Source organism: Equus caballus, chromosome 2 (assembly GCF_041296265.1).
Source record: "Equus caballus isolate H_3958 breed thoroughbred chromosome 2, TB-T2T, whole genome shotgun sequence".
Classification (NCBI taxonomy): Eukaryota; Metazoa; Chordata; class Mammalia; order Perissodactyla; family Equidae; genus Equus; species Equus caballus.
Window position 1 is genome coordinate 88,116,227 of NC_091685.1, and position 24,634 is coordinate 88,140,860.

General features: G+C 38.2%; 1 protein-coding gene across 22 annotated transcripts in view; it reads left to right on the forward strand.

The window, feature by feature from the left end:
* SH3D19 (SH3 domain containing 19) overlaps positions 1 to 24,634 on the forward strand; it is a 163,185-nt gene that overhangs the window by 48,286 nt on the left and 90,265 nt on the right. The gene's annotated exons all lie outside the window — the stretch shown is intronic.

The following is a 24,634-nucleotide window of genomic DNA, read 5'->3' on the forward strand; positions in this document are numbered from 1 at the left end:
TGACAAGAGAAAATAAAAAAGAGGAAATAAGCTAGTCGGTTAGCTGACCAATATTTCTGCTTTCTGTGTTTCCTGTTTTTGCTTCAGTTTCTACCTGTTATAATTTGTTCTTTGCCTTCCTAAGTCAGCAGGTATTTACTGGGTCTTGATTGTGTGCAAGGTATGGTGTTAAATGTAGAGCAGGATCTATAGATAAGCGTGAATCATGGGAGCTGCCTGCCTTCAAGGAGTTGACAGTCTAGAAGGAGAGAGGTGGAATAAGGAAATAATTCAGGAAGTTTTCATTTGTAATTGATATCTTGTCCATTTAAAAAAGGGAGAAGGGAACTCTGAAAGCTGAATGACAGAGCATTTGTGTGTGTGGCTTGGGCTGTTCAGCTTCATTCCTAGCTCCCCCACAGATTGGTTTTGAGAACTTTTGAGCTTAGACAAGGCACATAACCTAAGTGCTGAGTAAATGGTGATTGCTATTTTTAAAAACATGATGATGATGATGATGATGAAGCAGTTATTGAGACTCTTTAATGTTCTGGGCGCAGTGCTTGGCACAGGAGGCCATCGTGGATACGATAAAAATAAATGGGATTAGAAGGCCTGTTGAAATAAGGGAGAGATTATGCTTCCAAAAATCAAGAATGGGATTATTATGTTTATTGAAATTGAGAATTAATTTAGCTTGAAGCCTTCTAGAGACCCAGGCCAAAAAAAAAAAAAAAAAAGATGAGCTGCGTAGCTCACATTATCTGTTAATAAGAAGCATACTCTTTAGTCGGGAGATAACTTTGTCCGCTTGGCAATAAATTCAATGAGTTTGTTAAAATATTGTAAAAAATAAATCACATTGGTTAACATAATAAGCAAGTTTGTAGGGGACTGAGAAACATTCCTCATTTTTTATATTATCTCTTAATACCGATGCCATCATTTTGAATCATGATTAAGGTATTTCTGTGGAGAACTAAACTAACTTAAATGAAATGTTTATATTTCTGTTATATAACTTGAAATAAAAGTAGAACTTAGAGAAGATGCCTCTTCCCTCTTCACATACCACTCTTTCCAGCTGTGCTTTGGTGAGGTCCATATTCCGTAGACACTCTTTGGACTGTCTTGACATTTTATTGACACTTCATTTCCTTGACTAAGGAAGCTGTCTTGTATTTCTGCCTCTATGAAAGGCCATCTCAGCTTTGCCTAGTTATGGGCTGCAGGAAAACCTATGGGAAGAACAATTCCAGAGCCAAAGTTGTCAAAGATCGCAAGACGGCAAGTCTCATCTCCCCCTACTAGAAGGGAGAGGAGGTCTCAGAATAGAAAGCAAAAATAATTTTAGCCATAATGCCCAGAAGTTAGAGTTATAGGATACTAATGTGTATAATTAATAATAGACACAAACTCTAGAGAGAGAAAGACAGTTTAGAATCTTTGTTATAATTCAAGTTGTCCTTTTGTTTTACAGAGAGAATAAACTATTGTCTAGAAATGTTAAATTAATTCTAGTTTAACATGTGACCAGTTACAGAAGTTTGACACTATTTTAGATTTGTATAACATTTTCATCCACAGTGTAGCTCTTTGAAGGAAGCCTGTTTTCATTCCCATATTATAGATGAGAAAACTGAGGACTTTGGAGGTGAAATGCCCTAACTAATTGTGTTGTACTGTGCACTAGCAAGGCTGGGAATTGCTTCTATTTCTTAGTCTAGTAATCAGATACAAATCCTAACCTCCTGATTCATTGTGTAGTAATATTTTCCTCCATGCTACAGCACCCTCCCAAGTCCAGGAGATGTCATTCATTTATTCAGCAATCATTTTTTCAGTGCCCATGCCAGGCACTGTTCTAGAATAGAGGAGTGACAACATAGAAAAAGCCCCTCTCCTCATGGAGCTTATATTCTAGTTTTAGGTCAGATCATGACAAGTGCTTTGGAGAAAAATAAAACAGAATAGGCATGCTGGGGTGGGGCATAGCTTTTAAATAGGATAGTCAGGGAAGGCATCGCTGAGGTGATTTCTGAGCAGGTATCTGAGGAAAGAGAGGCAATGAGCCAGTTGGTTAACTGAGGGAAGAGGGATTGAAGCACAGAGGATAGCAGTACACAGCCCCTCAGTCAAGGGTGTTTGGAACATTTGGGAAACATTGAAGCTGGAGCAGAGTGAGTGAGGGGCTCCAGTGATAGGAAATGAGGTCAGACAGAGAATGGGGGCCAGACCATGTAGGCCCTCCTGGGCTACTGTGAGGATTTTGGTTTTGATTCTTAGTAAAATATAAGAAGATTTTGATCTGACTTAAAGTCTTAAATGGATGATAATGGCTACTGGGTTGAGAATGGTCAGGGATAGAAGCAGGAGACCAGTCAGAAAACTGCTTTTATAATCTGGGCAAGAGGTGATGGTGGCTTTAGACCAGGTCTGTGGAGGCAGAAGTAGTAAGAAGTGGCAGATTCTGGTTGCGTTTTGAAGGTAGAGCCAATGAGATTTGCTGATGGATTGGAAGTGGGTATGAGAGAAAGAGAGGAGTTAATGACTCCAAGGTTTTTGGCCTGAGCCACTCCAAGTATGGAATTACCATTTACTGAGATGGAGCACAGTAGGGGCAGCAGGTTTTTGGGAGATAGAGAAGTTCGTTTATATGTGTGTTAAGATGCTTAATAGGCATCCAACTGGAGATATCCAGAAGGCAGTTGAATATGTGAATCTGGAATTGGGAGATTTCCACAAACTGAAGGGTTAGATTAGGGTGTCACCAGCATGTTATAGTATTTAGAGCCAAGACTTGAGATAATGTAACCTAGGGAGTGAGTATAAATAAGGCCCACTGTGAATTTTATGGACTAACCACACCAAAGTTTGATAAGATAAACAGGAACCAGTAAGAGACTGAGAGGTTAGCAATGCGGTAGGCAGAGAACTGACAGTGGTATTCTGGAAGCCAAGTAGAGAAGGTGTTTCCGGGAGGAAGAAGTGATGGGCTGCAAATGCTGCAGACAGCAAAGAACTGACCATTGGATTTAGCATCATGGAATGGTTTCAAGAGAAAGAGGGGAGTAATTGGAGACAGCAAATATAGGCAATTTTTAAAAGTAGTTTTTCTGTAAAGGGAAGTAGAGAAAAAGCTGGCAGAAGAGCCTGGGTGGTGCAGTTTTTTGTTCTTGTTGTTTTAAGATGGGAGAAATTACATCATGTTTGTGTGCTAATGGAAATATTCAGTAAAGAGGGAGAAATTGATGATGCAGGAGAGAACATAGGAGAATTGCTGAAGTGGGTATCTTTGAGAAGACAGAAGAGAACTTGGACCTAACTCATTAGTTGGGTGGGGGGCGGGGGGAGGAGAGGAGGATGCTTAGATTGGAACACCAACGGGTCTTTCATATGATAGAAGCAAAAGCAAGTTTGTGGGTACAGATGCCGTTTGGTAGGAGATGGAGTGGTAGACGTTCTCGGCTGATTGTTTCTGTTTCCTCAGTGAAATAGATAAGGAATCATCTATTGAGAGTGAGGATGGGAAAGAAAGTGTTGAAGACTAAAGAAGAAGGAGTGAACTACTAGTTATATACGAGTGTGGGAGATGAATGGACCAGAGAACTAGTAGTGTGATTGCTGGGCAGCAGAAAGGATCCACTTGAATTGAAAGTGAAATTGACATAGTTGTGTGTTCACGTGGGTGGAGGTGTAGACAGAGCAGAGGGTTGGCTATCGCCATAGTGAAGTTTTCTGAAGTGGATATGATGAAGGGAGAAGGGGAGAAGGGAGTGATTATTATGATAAATCATGAACTTAAGGTGGAAAGGAGAGAAGTGAGGAACGAGGTGGGTGTAGAGAGTAAAGCAAGGTAAAAATCAGCGGATTATAAATCCTAATGGGGTTGAAAATTATTGGAGTTGGCATTCTTGATATAAGGAGTGCAAGAAAGATAATAAATGTGCTGGGAGGATGAGATGCTTTAAATTGAGGTCATGGAGATGGTATAGTTACAGGTGATAGCAAGGCCAGGGAAGACCATGGAAGTAAGAAGTGAGGTCAGGTGAAAGATCCTTGAGTCCTGAAGGCAGATTATGGTGGAAAGGCAGTGAAAGTTGGGGAGGAAAGCAGACAAGCTTATCAGGAGCATGCAGAGGTCAGTGGTTCTTCTTTCTTTCACTCTCTCTGGAGTCCTTCAAAGTGAGGATCTGAACACCGAGACACCAGGCTCAAGAGCCACTGAAACTTGACTGCATCCATCAGTCAGCAGGCTTTGTTGACTGACCTTTAACTGATATTAACTGAGATTAATCTAGCCAAATTGCTCCTTTTTTTCAGCCAAAGTTTTCCATTTGGTTCAGAAAAACCATTGTGGCAGACTTTGTTAGGTCTAGTTCACATATGACCAGGGCAGATTGCCCTTTCTCTCCAGGTAGGTCGATGGAAAGAAATCTAGAGTTAATACTTATTATTAAAATAGTAATAGGTCTGACTCCCTCTTCTGCTGCATGCTGGGTATAATATATGGTTGGGTTTTTTTTTCTTTACAATTATTGAAAAGATTTGAACAGTAGAGAAATGCATGAAGTAAAATACAAAGTTTCCTTTCTTACTTGGTTTACTCCTAGCACCTCATAGATTGTTTTTTTGAGCATCATTCCAGGTTTCTCTCCCTATCTTTCCCTCTTTCAGCCTATACATATATTTGTTTTTGCAGGGGGGTCTGTATACACGTCTGTGCATATATATGTTTATATCACAGAAAAAAGTGGAAATATTCTATATGCAACTTAATTTTTCCCACCCAAAGTCTTTCCATGCCAGTATATACAAACCTGATTGCTTTTTTTTATAACAGCTGTATAACATTACACAACACAGAAGTAGCATAATTTTAAAATCATGACCATGTTGATGGACACTTAGGTTTTCTTTATCTTTTGCTATTATAAATTATGCTGAGAAATTATACATATACATATATATATATATATATATATATATATATATACGTATATATATATATTCTTCTTCTTGTGTACTTGTGTAATTGCTATGACATGAACTGCTCTGACATGGAACTACCAAAGGAGAGACAGTGAGTTTTAAAGTCTGATCTCTATTGCCAATCATCCTTCAAAATGATGGCACCAATTTATAGTCATTGAGAGCATCTCTTTTCCCACCTCCTCATTCATCCTGGTTATTTATCCTGACCCTCTCCATTTTAGCCAATCTAATAGGACCGTTAGGAGAAAACATTTTAACCAAACAATACCACACTAATTTGGGGCGAATTACTGAAAGTGGGGAGTAAGAAAATAGGAAGATATTTCATTCTTATTCCTTGTGCAGCAGATGGAATATTAATGCTTCTCCAAATTCTAAGACTTAGCTAAAACGGAGAGGGCCTTAACTAATTCTCTAGTTAAAGAGGAAAGTGATCAGAGGCAGGGCTGGAGAGTAATGGAAGTCATCAAAATAAAAGGGCAGACCTGATTTCTCTTCTTTTGCTCCTGAAAATGTTGCTTCTAAATCTATTTTTTTAACAAGTTTGCAGAGATTTCAAGTTCTCAGGTAAACTTTTGTAAGGTATCAATTTCAGATTTTTATCTGAGTTCAATGTTGGGTTTCTGGTGGCAACATTGGAAAGAAATTTTATATCAGTAATCACTTTTTCAGATCTTTAAACTTTGACCTTTTTTGGAAGGAGAGACCTGTAATAGTACTTATTTAATATATGATAGTGTAGATTTAGTAATGCTTTTTCATTTCCTCATGCTTATTCTGTATAGAATCTTGTACTTAAACTCCCCCTCCAGTTGAAGTTTATATTTCTTTCTTTCTTCCTTTCTTCTTCTCTTCTTCTTCTTTTTTTTTTTTTTTTGGTGAGGAAGATTGGCCCTGAGCTAACATCTGTGCCAGTCTTCCTCTATTTTGTATGTGGGACATTGCCACAGCATGGCTTGATGTGCGGTGTGTAGGTCTGCTCCTCGTATCCAAACCTATGAACCCTGGGCTGCTGAAGTGGAGTGTGCAAACTCAACCACTATGCCACCGGGCCAGCCCCAAAAGTTATATTTCTTGTTGGTGATTTGATAACTTTCTAAGACTTTTTTCAAAGAAACATTTGAAAACAAGTTTTAGGTATGAAACCAGAAGAGCCAAGTATAATTCTTTTCCTTTTATTTAACTAAGAAAATATTTTAAAATATTGTGACTTTTATGTGTATAATGAATATCTACCTAGGATGAAGGGTATTTACAGACTCTGAATATATGTATGAATATATGTGTGTTTTGGATCCCTTTATTATGAATTCATACTTGTCAGCACAATAATTACATACCCTTTAGTGCTTTCTAGTTGGTCTTTCATGTAAGTATACATCTGTTTAAAACTCAAAACAATCCTGTAATATGCACTTAAATGTTTTTGAGGCTCACCTTATGTCTTTGAGGAGAAGATGATAGAAAAGTAACAGATGGCCAACCAGGATATTAAGTTGACAAAGAAGCAACTTAATTTACTTTAGTTCCTGAGTAAAAAATCTTAAATCAGTATACATTTACTTTAAGAAAATCTTGGGAGTATGTTCCCACTGAAGTGTTTTGTTTGCATTTTGTTTCGTTGTGTTTTTGCAGAGGGGCTGCCAGGCAGGGAAGAGGCAGAGAAGGAGGGAAGAGGAAGATGATGGATTTGAACCCCTGTTTATGGTTCCAAAGCCAGTACTCTTTCCACTTCTCCAAGAGTCTGTTTTCTGTTCATCTTCGTCATTGGAAGAAATTCTCGATGCTCAAAGCAGTTTTTCCTAATCTTAGATCTAACTATGCTACTGACTGGATTATACATGTTTGAACGTGTAAAAGTATTTTCTTGTTAAATTAAGTTTAATTTTATACTTAATATTTCCTATTGTATGGGGATAACCTTGAAGTAAGGACCAGAAATCAGATACACTAATACCTCCTAATTAAAGAAATCTCTATTCAATGCTAGCTAAAAATATATTGGCTGGACTTTTAATCAGCTAGGCTTGAGTCTCAGCATTAAATTCCTGAACATTATGATAAAACACTTTGTCCAGTTCAGAAGTAGCTAGGCTTTTTCCAGACTCTCATTAGGAAAAAAAAGAAAAGAAATTAAGAAAAGGAAAATCATTTAAAACTGTCTCATAATTAGAAAATATGGCTAACATGAAGTAAAGAAAAATAGTAGTTTCTGATATGTCTGGAGGCAGGGTGGTTATTGTGATCATATTTAGCATTTTTTTCCTTTTGAGGCTGTTAAGAATATGTGTTTATGGTTGTCTCAGTACCAAACATAGGAAAATGAGAACAATCATACTGTTTGTTTTTTCCAGAAGTACCAGGTAGCTCTAATGAACTGTAAGAAAATTATACCACTTGTGCACAGCACCACATTTTCTTAAAAGTAATATATTTTTTATATAATATAGTCACAGTATATGCAATATAACTAAGATTTGACTCTATTTTATTTAATCCATATAAAATAAGTGAATCTGTTCATATGCATTAGGTAAGAGTTATACTATTAAAACAATGGAGGCGGGGCTGGCCTGGTGGCATAGTGGTTGAGTTCACGAGCTCTGCCTCCGCGGCCCAGGGTTCGCAGGTTTGGATCCCAGGTGCGGAGCTAGCACCGCTTGCCAAGCCACACTGAGGCAGCATCCCACATCAAATAGAGGAAGATTAGCACAGATGTTAACTCAGCGACAATCTTCCTCACAATAAAAATGGGGGTGTTGGAGATAGCAACAGAAATTGACTCTAAATGGGCATAACAGATCTTTTTAGGGTGATGGTAAGATTCTAAAATGATTGTGATGATGATGGCACAACTCTGTAAATTTACTGAAAATCATTGAATTGTACACTTCAAACAGGTAAAGTTTGTGGCATGTAAATTATACCTCAATAAAGCTGTTACATTTTTTTAAAAAATGAAATGGAAACTATGTGATCATAGCTGACCTGAGAAAACATAGGAAATCTAAAAGAACATTTCTTATTGATGAAACAGAGGGAGCTACCCTCCCTTCCCTCTCCTGGAAGTTTACAGGGAATTTCTACCACACCTTTAAGAAACAGATCATCCCAATGTTATTTTAAACTGTTTCAGAACATAGAAAATCAAGGAAAGTTTACAAATTCCTCTTTATTAAGGGAAAATAACATAGATATTGAAACAAAGAAAATATATTTGTCCTAGAAGAAAATCAGAGATCAGTTTTGCTTGTGAATATTGAAACAAAAATCCTTGAAAGAAAAATTATAAAACAGAATCTAGTATCATATTTGAAAAGTAACATACCCATAACAGCAAAATAGTATAGGGCTGAATAGTTTAGGCTCTGGAGCTAGACTGGTTGGGAATCCCAGTACCGTCACTCCCTAGCTCCATGACCTTAGCAAAGTGACTGAACTTCTGACTTTTCTCATCAGTAAAATGGTACCAGTAAATAAGAGAACTTACTTCACAGGGTTTTTGTGAAAGCCGAGTGAGTAAAGCATTTATGTAAGTGCCTGACACTCAATAAATGTTGACTTTGATAATAACTGCATAGTTTATAAAAAATAATGTGTCAGAATTTGTTTTGTCATTCCTCTCTTGTTGACCACTTGGATTTGCTATTGTAAAAAACAGTGCAATAAATATCTTCATGTGAAAATTTCACTCATTTTTCTATTCCTAAAGATAGATTTTCAGAAGTAGAATTTTGGACAAAAAGCCATAAACTTTTTAAAGGCCCAAATTGCTCTCCAGAAAGATCATACTCATGCCTACCGATGGTAGGTAACAGTGTCTGTATTTGCACTACTTGTACCAGTATTGAACATCATCAATGAAAGGAAGTTCTTAGGTAATTTGATAAGCCAAAAATAGAATTTAATCATTTTCTGTCCTTCAGATGTTGAAAGCATTAGAACACAACCTTAATTCAAAATGTTATCGCGAAACTCCTGAAACTCTGAGAAATAGAAATGTTGTCAGTGCTCCTCTAGATGGATACCTAGAGTTGGGTTTCCCTTTTCATATTCAAATTTTACGTGATGTTAGAGTATTTGCCTTTTGTAGCTTTGGTTTAGCTATTTAATCTGATGGAGAAATTTTCCTAAAAACATCAACTAAAAAATAATCTACTGAAACAAATGCCACCAGGGAAAAACTTTATATTTTCACCCTTCTTTGTTTTTTTGTCTCCAAGGTAGTTATAAAGTCGTGTATCATTCCAGTCGTTCCCCTTATTTTTCCTTCTACAGTTAACTTTATCTCAATCTTTAAACTCTTCGGGAAGTGAGAATGCCTCAAATCCTAGTGAAAGACTCGTAAGCTTGCATGGGGCCAGTGCAAATCCATCCAATTAAATTTTAATTTAGATGACTTTTCAGCTAGAGCAAACTAGGAACTTTTATGATCTTTTACAGGGATCAGGTGTGTCTGTCCTAGGACTATCTAGAAGAGCCCAGGGTACAGTTGCCACTAAAAGCTGGGAAGGTGGAAAGAACCCATGTCTGTTCTAGATTTGTTCTCCTGGACTTGACACTGCTAAGGGAGGAGTCTCTTTTCCTGTAGAACAGCATTCATTTGAAATCTTGCCAAACAGCGATGTCCCCTTGCTTTTTCCCTAACAAACGGATTAACAGGGGACTGTGTCTTATTACAGTATTTATTCAAAACTTAAATTGATGTTAATATATTAGTGAGTTTAAAGGCTTTAGGTGAGAAAGGTCAGCAGTGATAAAACTCCTTAGCAATTTAATTATTCTTGTGTCTATTTGGATTCTGTGTGATAGAGATTGCTCCTGATTACCTGTCAGGTTTGCTGTGGCTGTTTTAGAGGGAGCCACACCCATTGACACTTGGTTAATATTTCAATTCAGTATTGGAAACACATTTTCTCTACAGATTAATTATTTTAAATTGGATGGCACAGCTGAGAGACTACCACGGTTCTAGGTGCATTAGCATCTTAGGCTCTTCCAGAATGTGCATTTCACTTGACATATGTATCTTGTAGTCTCTGACTATAACAGGGTATAGTCAGGCCCTTTAAAAATAAACCTTGGATTTATGTTTAAATCTCGGTGTTTATCTTCTTCTTTTTTTTAAGATAATTCTAAGAAAAAGTCATTCCCGTGATCCTCAGATGTAGAAAGAAACAATTTAGAATCAAGTATTAGCATCTTCCTTTCTTGACTTTGTGGCAAATTCTGTTTTCATTAGGTTAACTTGAATGTTGAGCTTTCCGCCTACACTCTATCAAGGTTTTGAACAATTTCTCTGAAATCTAAAGGTATAGTTCTCCAAACTCATGTATTAGGGTATCTTTGAACCAAAGAAAACTCTTAAGCAGTTTCTTTTTTTTTTTAGAGATGTGAGAAGATTCTGTGGCATCACAGTAAAATGTTTCTGGTTTACTATAGACCTGTAAAGGTCAAATTAGCTTTTGTTTCCTAATTGTTAAATTCAGGGGCCAATAGCTATTTCACTAACACACAGAAATTGCTTAGCGTCCATACCAATCAAAGCCTACTGATACTTTGGAGAAATGTGTGTAACACTTTGGAAATTAAATTCCACAATGAGTCTGAAAATCCATTGTGTTTTTCACTCGTTGAAGACTTATTTGGAGATATATTCCCTGTTCAGTTTTTGTTCTAGCAAGGATTTGAACATCTCTCTGTTTATGGTTGTCTTCTTTTTAGCAGTGACTCTCAAACAACATTTCTCAGTCTTCCCTGAGCTTGTATCAAAGGATGGCAGTTTTCCTCAATACCCGGGAAATATTCCAGGAAGGAATAATAAATGAAGAGTTTTTGAATGTTGAGCTTTTCCCCAACAGGTGTCATGCACTGACTTAGGAAATAGCCTCGGAAATATATGATATAGATCTAATATCTCATGCTTTGTTTCAGTCTTTCGAAATAATAGCACTAATTACCATTTTTAAATCTCTTGTCCATTTATGACTTAATTTCTGCCAGTAGGCATCATAATATGAATGCCTAAAACAGTTAAGAACTTCTTGTTGTTAGTGACATCCTTACCAGAGACAAGAATCACTTTATTTACCCCCATGTTTGTTTTGAGGGTCTGTGACATCAGCTTGTACAGTTTGACTCTCACATCTTAATGGTATTTACAGTGGGTAATAGAAAGCAAGAGACTTTTTTTTTCCCTTTTTTCCCATTTCATTTTCCTTTTTATAGTATGAAGGCTTACATTTTTATTTGCTATTTATTGTGTTTTTTATTTGATTATAACAGAGTACTCTCTTAGATATTAAATGATTTTTCTTATAAATATTTGGACACAGATTACTTAGGAAGTATACAAAATCTTGGTCACGGCTTTATTTGCTCTTAGTTGATTAGCATCATGAAGCTTGAGGAGAGGGAACCAGTGAGAGGTCTTTCCTCTACAGTGCTGTTTGTTTCTGAGGAAATGGAAGAGAAATTTAAGGATATTCTCTTCTCTCTCAATCTTTTTACAGCTTGTCTAATAGCCAGAATTACTCCCATGGGATTATCACTATGTCTATCACCTGGAGTCATTATTGGGAAATTTCTTCTGCTAATTCTGTTTTCCCTCTTGATTCCTACAGCTTAGTTAGTTGTACTATCAGTGCCAGATCTGTGTTCAGCTGCTTGTGTTACCTGGGAGACTTTCTTACAGCTTTTTATTGAAAGATCATTCATCTTTTTTATTTTCCATGTATCATATTTAGAGGTTAAGATTCTTATAGCCCTAGTTAAATACAACCCCTTTATTATTGAAGCCTTCATACCAGAGGGTTTATGTCTTAGAATATTGTCATTCATTTGCCAGTCAACTGTCATCCCAGGGTATAAAGAACCATATAAAGTCATATAAAACCTATCTTTCTAAATACTCCTCCTTTCTATTCCGTTGCCATTTTTCGTTTTATAAGTGAAACTCTTACTTGTTAACAGAAATGTGATTTTTTACTTTCTTTCACTATTTATTTTAAAAGATACACCAGGATTGTGCTGCTGGAAGCTGAGTTCCCGTCCCAGATCTGCCGTTGCATGTTCTTCTGACCCTGGGCGAGTAACTTAGCCTCTGGGAACTTCAGTTTCCACAGTTTAAAATGGGAATAATTGCAGGGCTGTGAGGATTAGAGTTGATGCACATGGCAGACAGAATGGAATTCCGTAAATGCAGCTCTGATTATTAACATTACTTTTCAATTTGGCATAGATCTGGTTGGCCAGGCCAATATGTGAAATTTATAACTATTTTTCTTAATGAACCAGACATCTACTTCTATAATGTTGTTAATTGGAAATCTGAACTTTTAAAATTTGAATATTATACCAAATTACATCAATTCTAAGTATATTTATTTCAGAGTTCCAATTCATGTAGTCTTATATTTCCATAAATATCAAAATGAAAACCTCAGCCATTCACTCTTTTAATCAGGGCTATTATCCTTGGCAACTTTTTTTTTCCCTGAGGAAGACTAGCCCTGAGCTAACATCTGCCACCAATCCTCCTCTTTTTGCTGAGGAAGATTGGCCCTGAGCTAACATCTGTGCCCATTTTCCTCTCTTTTATATATGGGATGCCTGCCACAGCATGGCTTGATGAGTGGTGCCATGTCCGTGCCTGGGATCCGAGCCGGCGAACCCTGGCCACTGAAGCAGAGCATGTGAACTTAACCACTACACCACTGGGCCGGCCCCCTTGGCAACTGTTTTTGTTAAAAGCTTTATTAAGTATAATTGACCCATTTAAAGTGTACAATTCAATGGTGTTTAGTATATTCACAGAGTTGTGCAACCACCACCATAATCAATGTTGGAACATTTTCATCACCCCAAGAAGAAAGCCTGACGTTTTAGCTCTCACTTCTCATCACCTCCCTGCCCCAGGCAACCGTGAATCTACTTTCTATCTATCTTTCAAAATGGATTTGCCTATTCTGGACATTTCACACAAAATGGAATCCTTTAATATCTGGTCTGTTTGTGACCAACTTCTTTTCCTTAAACATAGTGTTTTCAGGGTACATCCATGTGTAGCATGTATTAGTACTTCATTCCTTTTTGTGCTGAATAGTATTCCATTGTATGACTGTAATACAGTTTATTTATCCATTCACCAGTTCATGGGTTTTGGGGTTGTTTCCATTTTTTCCTATTATGAATAATGCTGTTATGAACATTTGTGTACAAGTTTCTGTGTGGATATATATTTTCATTTCTCTTGAGTATACACTTAGGAGTGGAATTTGTAGGTCATATGGTAACTTTATATTTAAGCTTTTTAGGAACTGCCAGGCTATTTTCCTAAGTGGCTGCACTGTTTTACATTCCCTCCAGCAGTATATGAGGGTTCCTTTTTCTACACATCCTTTCCCACACTTGTTATTATGTGCCTTTTTTTAAAATGGGAGTTGACATACAATATTTTATTAGTTTCAGGTGTATAATATAGTGATTCAGCATTTATATACACTATGAAATGATCACCATAATGAGTCTAGTAACCATCTGTCACCATACAAAGTTATTACACTGTTATTGACTATATTCTCTATGCTTTACGTTATTTGCCTTTGATTATAGCCATCCTAGTGGGTGTCAAGTGGTATTTCTTTGTGGATTCTTAGCCACTTCTTAAAAATATAAAAGTCACATTGTTCATGCTTTGGTAATTAATATCTGGTCAGTGGTGAAAGTGGTGATTGAGAAGTTAAGGCTCATAATGAAGAACCTTCTACTTACTGAATGCCTAGTGAACAGAACTTTTCTAGACTTTTTGTTTATTCCCATGATTTGCAGTTTTTTGTTTCTAGCAGTTCTCTTGGGCTTATCAGCTCTCCTCCAGCAACCCCTCTCTATAGATAGTAGAACAGAGTGAACAGATCCCAACACCTTTACTTTTTGTCTTTCCCTTGTCTATTCTTCTCCTCGAAAGATTTTCTCCTAACAGAATTTTAGAGCATGTTCTTAAAATAAATCTCCTTCTGGACGTTTATGTCCTAAGTTCTCAGGGTGGATTATTTCCTGTTTATAACTTTTCCTTTGTCATTTCTTTGAGCATTTTGTCTCTATTATCTCTATTCTCTTCTCCTGAAATGCTGATTTTATGAATGATGTGGACCTCCTGAATCTATTCTCCGTTGCTCTTAATTGTTATCACCTTCATCTCTTTGAGTTTTTTACTTGTGTTCTTTAAAATTCTCTCAACTTATTTTTTAGATTACAAATTCAGTTTTCAGCTGAGTCTATTCTGTTATTTAGCCTATCTGCCTAATCTTTTATATTCATAATCATATATTTAATTTGCAAGAACTGTTTCTTATTTTCTGCTTGCTCCTTTTTCAAGGCAGACTCTTCTTCTTTTATCGATGTAACATGCTTTTTCATCTCTGAGGATACCAATTAGAATATCTTAAGTATTCTCTTCTATTCCCTAAATTGTCTTTCTTTTTGATCCAGAGTTGATTGTATATTTTGACCTTTCTCTCTCTCTTTTTTTTTTGATGAGGAAGATTCACTCTGAGCTAACATCTGTTGCCAGTCTTCCTCTTTTTTTTCTTTGCTTGAGGAAGATTAGCCCTGACCTAACATCTGTGTCAGTCCTCTATTTTGTGTGTAGGTTGCTGCTACAGCATGGCTTGACAAGTGATGTAGGTCCACGCCCAGGATCCAAACCCGCAAACCCAGGCCACTGAAGTGGAGCACACCGGACTTAACCACTGTGCCGCAGGGCTGGCCCTTGGCCTTTCTCTTTTATACTATTGATTTTCCTTAGAGGTTTCTTTATCATTGGTTGTAGGTACATGTTTATGAATGAAAGGCTAAATTGACTAATATAAGTAGTGGGCTTGTTTCTCCAAAAATGCTTTCCTCTGAATGATATAACTGACTGTGTCAATGGATATATTAAAAGGGGATAGCAGTAGGTGGGTTTTCCTGTGGGAGAGGAGGAAGGCAAGCTCAGACCCCCAAAACTGCCATAGAAAGGAAGTTGTTATTCTAGGTGTGAGATGTATCTGGAGATGGAGTGTTTTACTGTATTGTACCTCTAGAACCTGTCTTTCCTTTCTGTTTCCCAACAATTTCTGGGTTCGAAGTTATCTCAAATCCCAAATACCTTAAGTTCTTTTTTTCCCTCTCAAGTCCCCCACTGGGAATCTTCCTAGGCAGATCATCAACTTTGTATGGATAGCAGTTTTCTGCCTTTAGATCAAAAGGGAAGCCTTGCCTGGCTCCTAATGTATTTTGGTTGTAGAGTGGGCTGGGCAGTGCTGAGTAGCTGGATGCAGCTCTTTTAATTAAGTGTCTTCATGGTTGCCCAAGGACCTACTTTTTTCTTTTCTTTTTTTGAGGAAGATTAGCCCTGAGCTAATATCTGCCGCCAATCCTCCTCTTTGTGCTGGGGAAGACTGGCCCTGAGCTAACATCCATGCGCATCTTCCTTTACTTTATACATGGGATGCCTGCCACAGCATGGCTTGATGAGCAGTGCCATGTCCCCACCCAGGATCCGAACCAGTGAACCCCAGGCCGCTGAAGCGGAATGTACACACTTAACCGCTGCACCACCAGGCTGGCCCCCCAAAAAGTACCTACTTTTTTGTTATTTGACTTAGGAGGAGCTCCCTAGGGAGAATTCATATTTAACTTCTGATGTCTTGGACTCTGGTTTCAAATTTCTCAGGAATATGATCCATTGATGACTCTCATTCTTGTTTTCTATTTTTTTTTTTTAGTGTTGTTATGGTTCCATTCAGATTTTTTTTTTCTTTTATTATCATTTCGCATTTAGCTGTAGGGGAGGTGGAGGTAACTACTTATTCACTCATCTTGAATGAGTCAAGTAAACATTTCCATGTGATTTTTCACTTAGAAGCCTCAAAATTAATATATCCTAAACATGATATATTCCTGCCCATTGTTTCATCTTGCTTCCTCATCGCGCTTTGTGCCTCACCTCAGTTAATGGTAGCATATACCATGTACCATATCATTACTCTTGCTTCCTCCCTCAATACATATTGTCCATTCCTAATCTTGTCTGCTTCCACTTGACCCTCCCACTTTCATTTCCTCTTACTCTTTACTTATGTCAGTCTTTTAATCCTGGTTTATACTGTTGTAAGTGGTCTTTCTTCTTCCATTCTCTGCCCTTCCACCCAGTCTTTTCTACCAGATTACCCTTTCTCCATTGCCCACAGAAAAGTACAAATGCTAAGGCTAGCATTCATGAATTGCCCCAGTATGATTCTGAATTAATTTTGTAGTATCATCTCCCAATATAGTTCCCTCACTCCCTGAGTTCTACCTACAACTAGATTACTCAACACTTCCCCTCAGTTCTTTGCACCTTCGCTCTTTTGTATATATGGTTCTCCTAAACTTAAATGCCCTTCATCCCATATTTACTTCTCAAATTTTGCCAACCTAAAGTTATGCTTAAATCAAATGTTATCTGCTCTGGAAAGCCTTTGAAGATTTCTTTTCTTTCTTTTTTTTTTTTTGAGGAAGATTAGCCCTGAGCTAACATCTGCTGCCAATCCTCCTCTTTTTTTGCTGAGGAAGACTGGCCCTGAGCTAACATCCGTGCCCATCTTCCTCTACTTTATATGTGGGATGCCTGCCACAGCATGGCTTGACAAGCTGTGCCATGTCCACACCCAGGATCCGAACCGGGGAAACCCCAGGCCACCGAAGCGGAAAGTGTGAACTTAACTGCTGTGCCACCAGGCAGGCCCCTGAAGATTTCTTAGTCACAACTAAACCTTCCCTTCTAATTCTGTATTTCAGTAGCTCCTGAGCATTCATTTATTTAATATGCACCATTTGATTATTCACTAGCCACCCTGTAAGTCCAAGTAACTTGCATGTCAGCTGATGCAGGAAGTTTTTATTCCTGCTATAAGGCAGATACACCAGTGATTGGTAAAACGGTAGTGAAAGTTGAAAGTGCAGTTAACTCATGCTGTAAAGATGTGCACAGAAAATACATGCATTTTGGCGAAATTGTTATTTGAGAGAGGTCTGGGAATTTGTACAAATATTTTTGTTAAAAGATTTTGCAGATTCTTACAGTTCTCATGACGTATCAGTCAAGAATGTTAACGTCCTTTTGCACTTTTTGTACTTGCAGTTTGCATTAGACATTGTTTGCTCTTGCATCTCAACATAGATTGTACATTTGTTGAAGGTAGCTTTTGTTGTATTTCAACTGTGTTCCTCAATCTCTTATCCTCCAAGGCAGTCAGCATTATCTTTGATTCTGTTTCCTCTGGGCCAGAGCTGGCTGGATCAGAGAAATCTATACCTGAGCAAGATGAGCCAGAGGGTGGCTAAGATCGATCTCACGCACCTCTATCTGCAGGTGTTTCATCCATGGCTCTGTGAGAAGAAAGCACACAACACCTTATCTGGGTTTCTGATAAAGTAGAATAGGTCCTGTATTTCATCTCTGTATTGCTGGACGTGGCGCCTAACCAAATGATCACTGTTTCTCAGACCTATTTTTTAATTGCCTGTAGTGCATAGGTTAATCCTTGAATGATGCAAACAACATATTTCAACATGTGTCAGTGAGTCTGAGTGTGGAGTAGTAGTGCAAAACTCTTCTTCGATGGTGATGACAGGCAAACCCAAGATATCTGAAAGTCTCATTTGCATAAATGACACATAAGCTGCCCCAGAGCCAATTTCTGGTGTGTGGCTAATATATCATATAATTCTGCCTTCTTATCACCCAATTTTGTGTGTTTTAAGTATCATTAAGATAGCTTTTTTGGGCCCAGGCCTGTGGTCAAGTGGTTAAGTTCACATGCTCCACTTCTACGGCCTGGGGTTCCCTGGTTCAGATCCTGGGTGTGGACCTAAACATGACTTATCAAGCCATGCTGTGGTGGCATCCCACATAAAAGAACTAGAATGGCTTATAACAAGGATATACAAGTATGTACTGGGGCTTTGGGGCGAAAAATAAAGGAAGATTGGCAACAGATGTTGGCTGAGGGCCAATCTTCCTCCTCCTCTCCCCCCCAAGAAAAGATAGGTTCTTTCTTTTTCTTTTTATCGTGATGCAAAGAATGGACTTTGCATCGCAATAAAAATGCCTAATTGTATTTAAAAAGAAAATCAGCAATACCCAGATTGTTGTGCTATAAAAATATAGTAATTCTCTCAGGTCACTTTATTCTTTTTTGAAAATTTCACTCTGAGGGTACAAGAATTAACAACAAACAATGTTCTAACAGAACCCAAGTTGACCTCACAATCTGCTAATTTTATAATGAATTCTCCCTAACATCATGTACCTGTATTTATACTCTATTGAGCCCATAAATTTGCAGTTAGTAGCATAAGATTATTGATAGCATTAGGTAATGAATTGGAGCTATTCTCTCAGCTCAGACAGCTGTCTTAAGATGCCCAAGTCAAAATTTTCTGTATACTTAGGAATTTATGAGAGGGTGTTTGTATGTTTTGTCAAGCTGGAAAACCTCATAGACAGTTGGAAGGAATTTAAGATCCTGGATTCAGTCTCTAAACAACATACTCTGATACTGAAATATAAGCATGGCTTATGGTGAACAGCATTTCTATACTTTTCCCTGTAGTTCATCAAACGAGTGGGACCTCCAGCCTTCTGATGTAGTGGAAAGAGCAAGGAAGGACTTTGGGATTCTTCAGATCCAGATGTCGATGAAAATAACCAATCTATAAATGAAAATTTGGGAGAGTTTATTCTGAGCTAAAATGTGAGGACCATGGCCTGGGGCCTTTCTTCCCAAAGGAAGAAAGGGCACCAAAGAAGTGGGGTATACAGAGTGGTTATATACCTCCAAAGAGGATGTTTCACATATGGTTGAAATATCCCTTTTACAATAGTCGTGAGACTGCTCTGTCGGCACAGCGATTGATGGACACAGCAGGTAGGTCTGCTGTCTCGGTGGACACAGCAGGGTGGCTGGTCTGTTGTCTTGAGCTGGGTGGTCACAGGTGAGCTGGGTGGTCAAAGGTGAGCACAGCAGTCAGTTCCTAGCCTAAGGAAAGATGCTTATCCATAAGGAAATGCCAATGTGGGGGCAAGTTGCACCTTTATCTTAAGGGCATTTGTTTTGGCTATAGTAAATGTTTAAAGCAGATATACAATGCGTGCTCAAGGGACATGTCAGGCCCTTTTGGAAAAAACAAAGTCAGGCCGAATTAGGTTTATACCAAATGGCTTCCTCATATACTCCAATATATCCTATTGCTTGCCATTTCTATTTGTCATGGGTTTGAAAATTCATGTTCCATTTCTATTTAACTACCTTCTCAGAGACTTTGCTTTTTCATCAGTAAAATGAAAGAGATTTGCATCATGGGACTTCTGTGAAGATTAAATGAGAATGTATTAAGAATGCCTCTAACATAGTAAACACTCGAATAATAACTGTCGTTGTTGTGGTTGTTATTGTTATGCTGGTAGTCAGTTCTTGAACTTATCTAAACTATTTTCTGTGACCTTTCAGGCACAGAAGTGAATCCCTTGTTTAGCTTCCTGTGCTTCTTTGTGATAATTAAATTGCTTTTTCCCCACCTTAAACAGTGCATTTTTTATTACATGAAAATAATGTTTTTACTAATTCTTCAACTCTGAAGTAGTACTTCAAAATGGTTTCATTCCAAAGCAAAATTATTTGCAGACGTTGCATGGTAATGCACAGTCTTTCTTTTCTATGAGTTAATAACAACTGCTCCTCCCTACCCCCAGCCCCCAAAAGAAACACAAGCATCACAAAGGCTTTTTTAGTTCAGCTGACTTCCAATTTGCCAGAGGTGTTGAAGAGGACTCATACTAACTTATTCAATGACAGATACTTATGTTGTACCTACTGTTTGTAAGGTGCTCTGCCAGGCATTACAGAGTATATAAAAGGACTTTGTCTTGGGGCCAGCCCGGTAGCACAGCGGTTAAGTGCGCACGTTTCGTTTTGGCGGCCTGGGGCTCACCAATTCAGATTCCGGGTGCGGACATGGCACCGCTTGGCATGCCATGCTGTGGTAGTCATCCCATATATAAAGTAAAGGAAGATGGGCACAGATGTGAGCTCAGGGCCAGTCTTCCTCAGCAAAAAGAGGAGGATTGGCGGCAGATGTTAGCTCAGGGCTAATCTTCCAAAAAAAAAAAAAAGGCTTTGTCTTGAAGGTACTTGTGATAGTGGAAGCAATAAGACATAGTTAATGAGAATTATAACATGAGTCAAAATGTGATAAATGCCAACAGGTCCTACGCACTCTGTGTGTGTGTGTGTGTGTGTGTGTGTGTGTGTGTGTATGGGGGAGAGGGGAAGCATTATACCTGCCCCTGGGAAATCAAATAAGGATTCAAAACAGCGATGGAGATGTCTCTCAGGTCTCCTCTCACTCAAAGATCCTGTGAGTCTTTAAAAGTGAAAAATCAGAACTGAGCACTTACCTTGGAGGCATTCTCCACAGTTGAGGAACAGATTGAGACAACTGGGCATTCTCCTTGCTGGTGTTCTAGTAGCCTTGGGAAGGTAGTTGCGTGGATGGAAGTTTGTTAATAAACTGGAGAGGAAGGAGACAAGTGGGCTTGAATGTGTAAGAAGCAGTGTGTTGTACAGAGAATACATTCTCTATCTCTACATAAGGTAACATGGCAAGGCCTGGATGTGGCTTTACTTTTTCTTGATTAAAAGAAAAAACTTTTCTCATCATTCTAGATTAGAGACCAAGACTGTCTTACTGTGGATAAAAATCTGTTTGAAGACTCAGATCAGAAAAATGCTCGTCTACGTAGGAAAGGTTTGCACAGCTGAGTGTTCTTACACCGAAGTGAGGTGCCTGGTGTTAGGAGGAGTGTGGGCTTCCCTCTGTTTCCTGCTGCTCAGCAGATGAAGGTGTCTCTTGGTTACATTGGTTTCTGATATTTGCTCACTTTGCAGAGTCAGATGTGCAAAGGTAAAACTGTGTTACGAGATCTGCTAATTAATCAGAACGAAAGGAAGAGGAGACAGTAAGAATTGGCCTTTTCCCCTTTAAAGAAAAAAAACACCTTTATTTTTACCCTAACAGCTGAAAAAGCAACCTGTGGTTAGAGATGTTATTTATCCTTTGACACCTGAAATAACAATTTTAATCTTTATTTTCTGGATTCTTGTAAATGAAATCCATACTATGCTAAAATATGGGAGCAGATTTCAGTAATTTCATAAGTAGATAAAATATTTAATCTATTTACTTTCTTTCTATCACTCACTCATCCTACTCAGGAGATTCATTTTAGAGTTCTTGAATCTCAAAAAATGACTGTGAGGGCCTGATACCCACAGGATGAGCTGGAGATGGGGAGACTTCAAGGAATGGGTTTCAAGGAATGAGATGGATGGCAATCCTTGGTTGGCACAGTTTTCCATCCTGAAGAAACGGCTTCTGTCTGCCTTTTAGTTCTCTTTCTCCCTTCTGCTGCTTACGTTTAGGGCTTATTTATCACTTTGTCAGAAGCTGCAATGGGAAAATGAAAAAAAGTGAAAATCAGATTTATTAATTTTTCATAGTAGCCCTTGGTTCAAAAGTGCTGGGAAGGGAAAGACGTTGGAGCCATTGGAGAAGAGAAGGTTTGGAAGTTATTTATTAGTACATTCCTGTCCTCTTGACCAGCAATAGGAAAAAAAATCCTACAGAATTTTTAAAAAGTCCATATTTGACAGCGGATAATTAGCCTTTTAAATAATTCTATCCACAATGTTATGAACTTCATGAATGATCTGAACCCCTGATATTATCATCATGATAGTAAACGTTTATTGAACACTTTTCATGGTCAGTGACCATACAATCCTTTATATGCGTTTCTTCATTTAATCCTTATTCAACTTGATGAGATGGGTACTGCTGTTATCCTCCTTTTACAGAGGTGGATATTGAGGCATACAGAGGTTAAATATCTTGCTTAGGTCATTCAGGTATTAAATAAATAGTGCAGCAAGAACTCAAAACAAGGCCTGTCTGACCTAGAGGTCCTGCTCTTAAGCTCTATCTAGGTTGTCATACTGAAGTATTTATTGATTTCCCATAATGGGTAGCACACAGTAGTAGATACCTGGAAGCACTAAGTGCTCACCTTCTTTGTGGAACCTGTAATTCTAAGATGCACAAATTAAAGTAAACAATGCAAAAATCAAAGATAAATAAGTGATGGGATTAAAGAAAGGGCATATTTAATATAATCTTAAAAGATCAGGGTTTGACCTGATTGGTTTGGAAGAGAGATTCCGTTGACATTACTCATCACTCCCTTTTGTGTTTGGATCCTGTGGTTGGCCCTACACCAGCTGGAGTTCAGTTCATTAGAGAAGTGTCACCTATGTGTCAGGCATGGTGTCCAACGTGGAAATGACAATACCAAGCTCTGTTTAAGGGTTTCCCCGGGGGAGTGGATGGTAATAATGTGATAGTATTGTTCATGCTGAAGTACCAGAACCTAGTTTGAGAAGTGCTGTGTTAAACCAAGTTAAACGATTGTTTTTAATTGCAAGATTTCTCAGAGCCTTTAAGATACTAATATGCTTTGTAACTATCCAAGAGGTTATTAAAATTTGGGAAACGTTGAAAGCAACCCCTGTTATTGGATCACTTTCTCAGGTTACCTTTCTTGTAGCATATCTTATTCCAGGTAATGACTCCTGTAGAAAAAACTCTTAGGAATGGCCTAATATTTTTAATATGGACCTGATATTTTTAATTTGGCAATTGGGGGAGTAGAGATTTATATTTAACTAAAAGTTCTTCTTATCCCTATTTAAATCACAGGTTTTACTTGCTGGAAAAAAGTGAGATATTGTAACAATAAGAGGTGTGAAAGTAATTGTTAAGATAAGAGAATCATTAGAGAGCTTGAGGTGGGGACAGCAGGGAGGGTTGATCACAACCTTCCATTTCTGCTCCGGCACCACCTTGCTTCCCAGGACCTCAGTGGCGCTGATGAAGTCTCTGCCAGATTCACCTTGGGGTGCAGAGGGGCAGTACAGATGGTGACTCTGAGTTTTCATCTCTGAGACTATTAACATAAAAAACCCAAATCAAAAAAAGCCTGATTCAATAGTGAGTTGAACTGAACAATCAAAATGATTTGGTTGAACCGTTTTAAAGATTATTAAAAAGAAGTAGCAACCTGTGGCCAAATAGCTGATTCTTCCATTTCAAATATGCTCTAGTTTTTCTCTTATGTGTGGTTTGGTTTGGTGAGAGCTACTTTGAGACAAAGGACTGGACCAAATGTCAATTGTTTTAGGGCAAAGGTGACTCTTAAATCACTACTGTGTTTATAAAAAGTAAAAAATGTATGCAAATTTGTAGGAAGACACATTTTTTCACTAATGTCAGAAATATCAATAACCAGCTACAGCCTGAAGGACACAGGGCAGGAAAGGGAATGGGAGGGTATTGGATATGGTCATTATCCAAATCCCAAACCAACGTTTACAGAGGGCTGACTGTGAGGTGCAGTCTGAGACAGAGTCGGCCTTCATCATACACACTGATTAGATAAGGGACAGACACATGCCGGAAACCTTAAATAATAGTACACACTATCATGTGCTAAGTTCAAGGGAGTGGTGTAGATAGTAGGAGGGTTCAAATAGGATGTGGTAGGCAGAATAATGCTCCGCCCTCAAAAATGTCCTTGTCCTAATCCCTGGAATCTATGAATATGTCATATTGCATGGAAAGAGGAGTTAGGGTTGCTAATCAACTGACCTTGACATAAACAGATTATTCTGGATTATCCTGGCAGGCCCAATGTAATCATAAGGGTCCTTTAAAGTGGAAGAAGGGGAGAGGAAGTCAGAGTCAGAGAGAGATTTAAAGATGCTGCTCTGTTGGAAGAAGGGGCCACAAGCCAAGAAATGCAGGTAACCTTCAGAAGTTGGAAAAGGCAAGGAAACAGATTTTCCCTAGAGCCTCCAGAAGGAATATAGCTCTGCAAACACTTTGATTTTGGCCCAGTGAGACCTGTTTTTGACTTCTGCCTTCTAGAACTCTAAGATAATAAATTTTTGATGTCTTAAGCCACTAAGTTTGTGGTAATTTGTTAGCAGCAATAGGAAACAAATATAAGGATGCTGAAGAGAAGGAGGAGTGAGTCAGGGATGGTTTTATAGATTGAAGATTTAACCTTTAAAGATGTGTAGTAGTTGTAGTAGTAACAGAATTAGAGTTGTAGAATTTGTGTTCCATGTACTGAACTCAGCTCTTTATATCCTTTAATTTATTTATCCTCACAAAAATTCTAAAGATAGTATTCTTCCCCATCTTGTAGATAAGAAAACTGAGGTGAAGAGAGGTTAAGTAACTTATGCAATCACTACAGTGCGGTACTAGTCACTACAACTAGTTAATAGCTGGCCTTTTAACAACATGATGGCAGCTGACATTTATTGAAGTGCTTACTGTGCACAGGCAAGGTCCTAAGGATGTCACTGTCATTATTTCATGCAATCCTCTCAGGATCTATGGCATGTAGTGATTTGTAATTTTTCTGAGGCATGGATTTATCTAGCCAGCAGTATGGCTGCTTTGAAGGGGAAGAGACTAGAACCAGAAAATCCAGTCAAGCCACAACAGTCCGGAC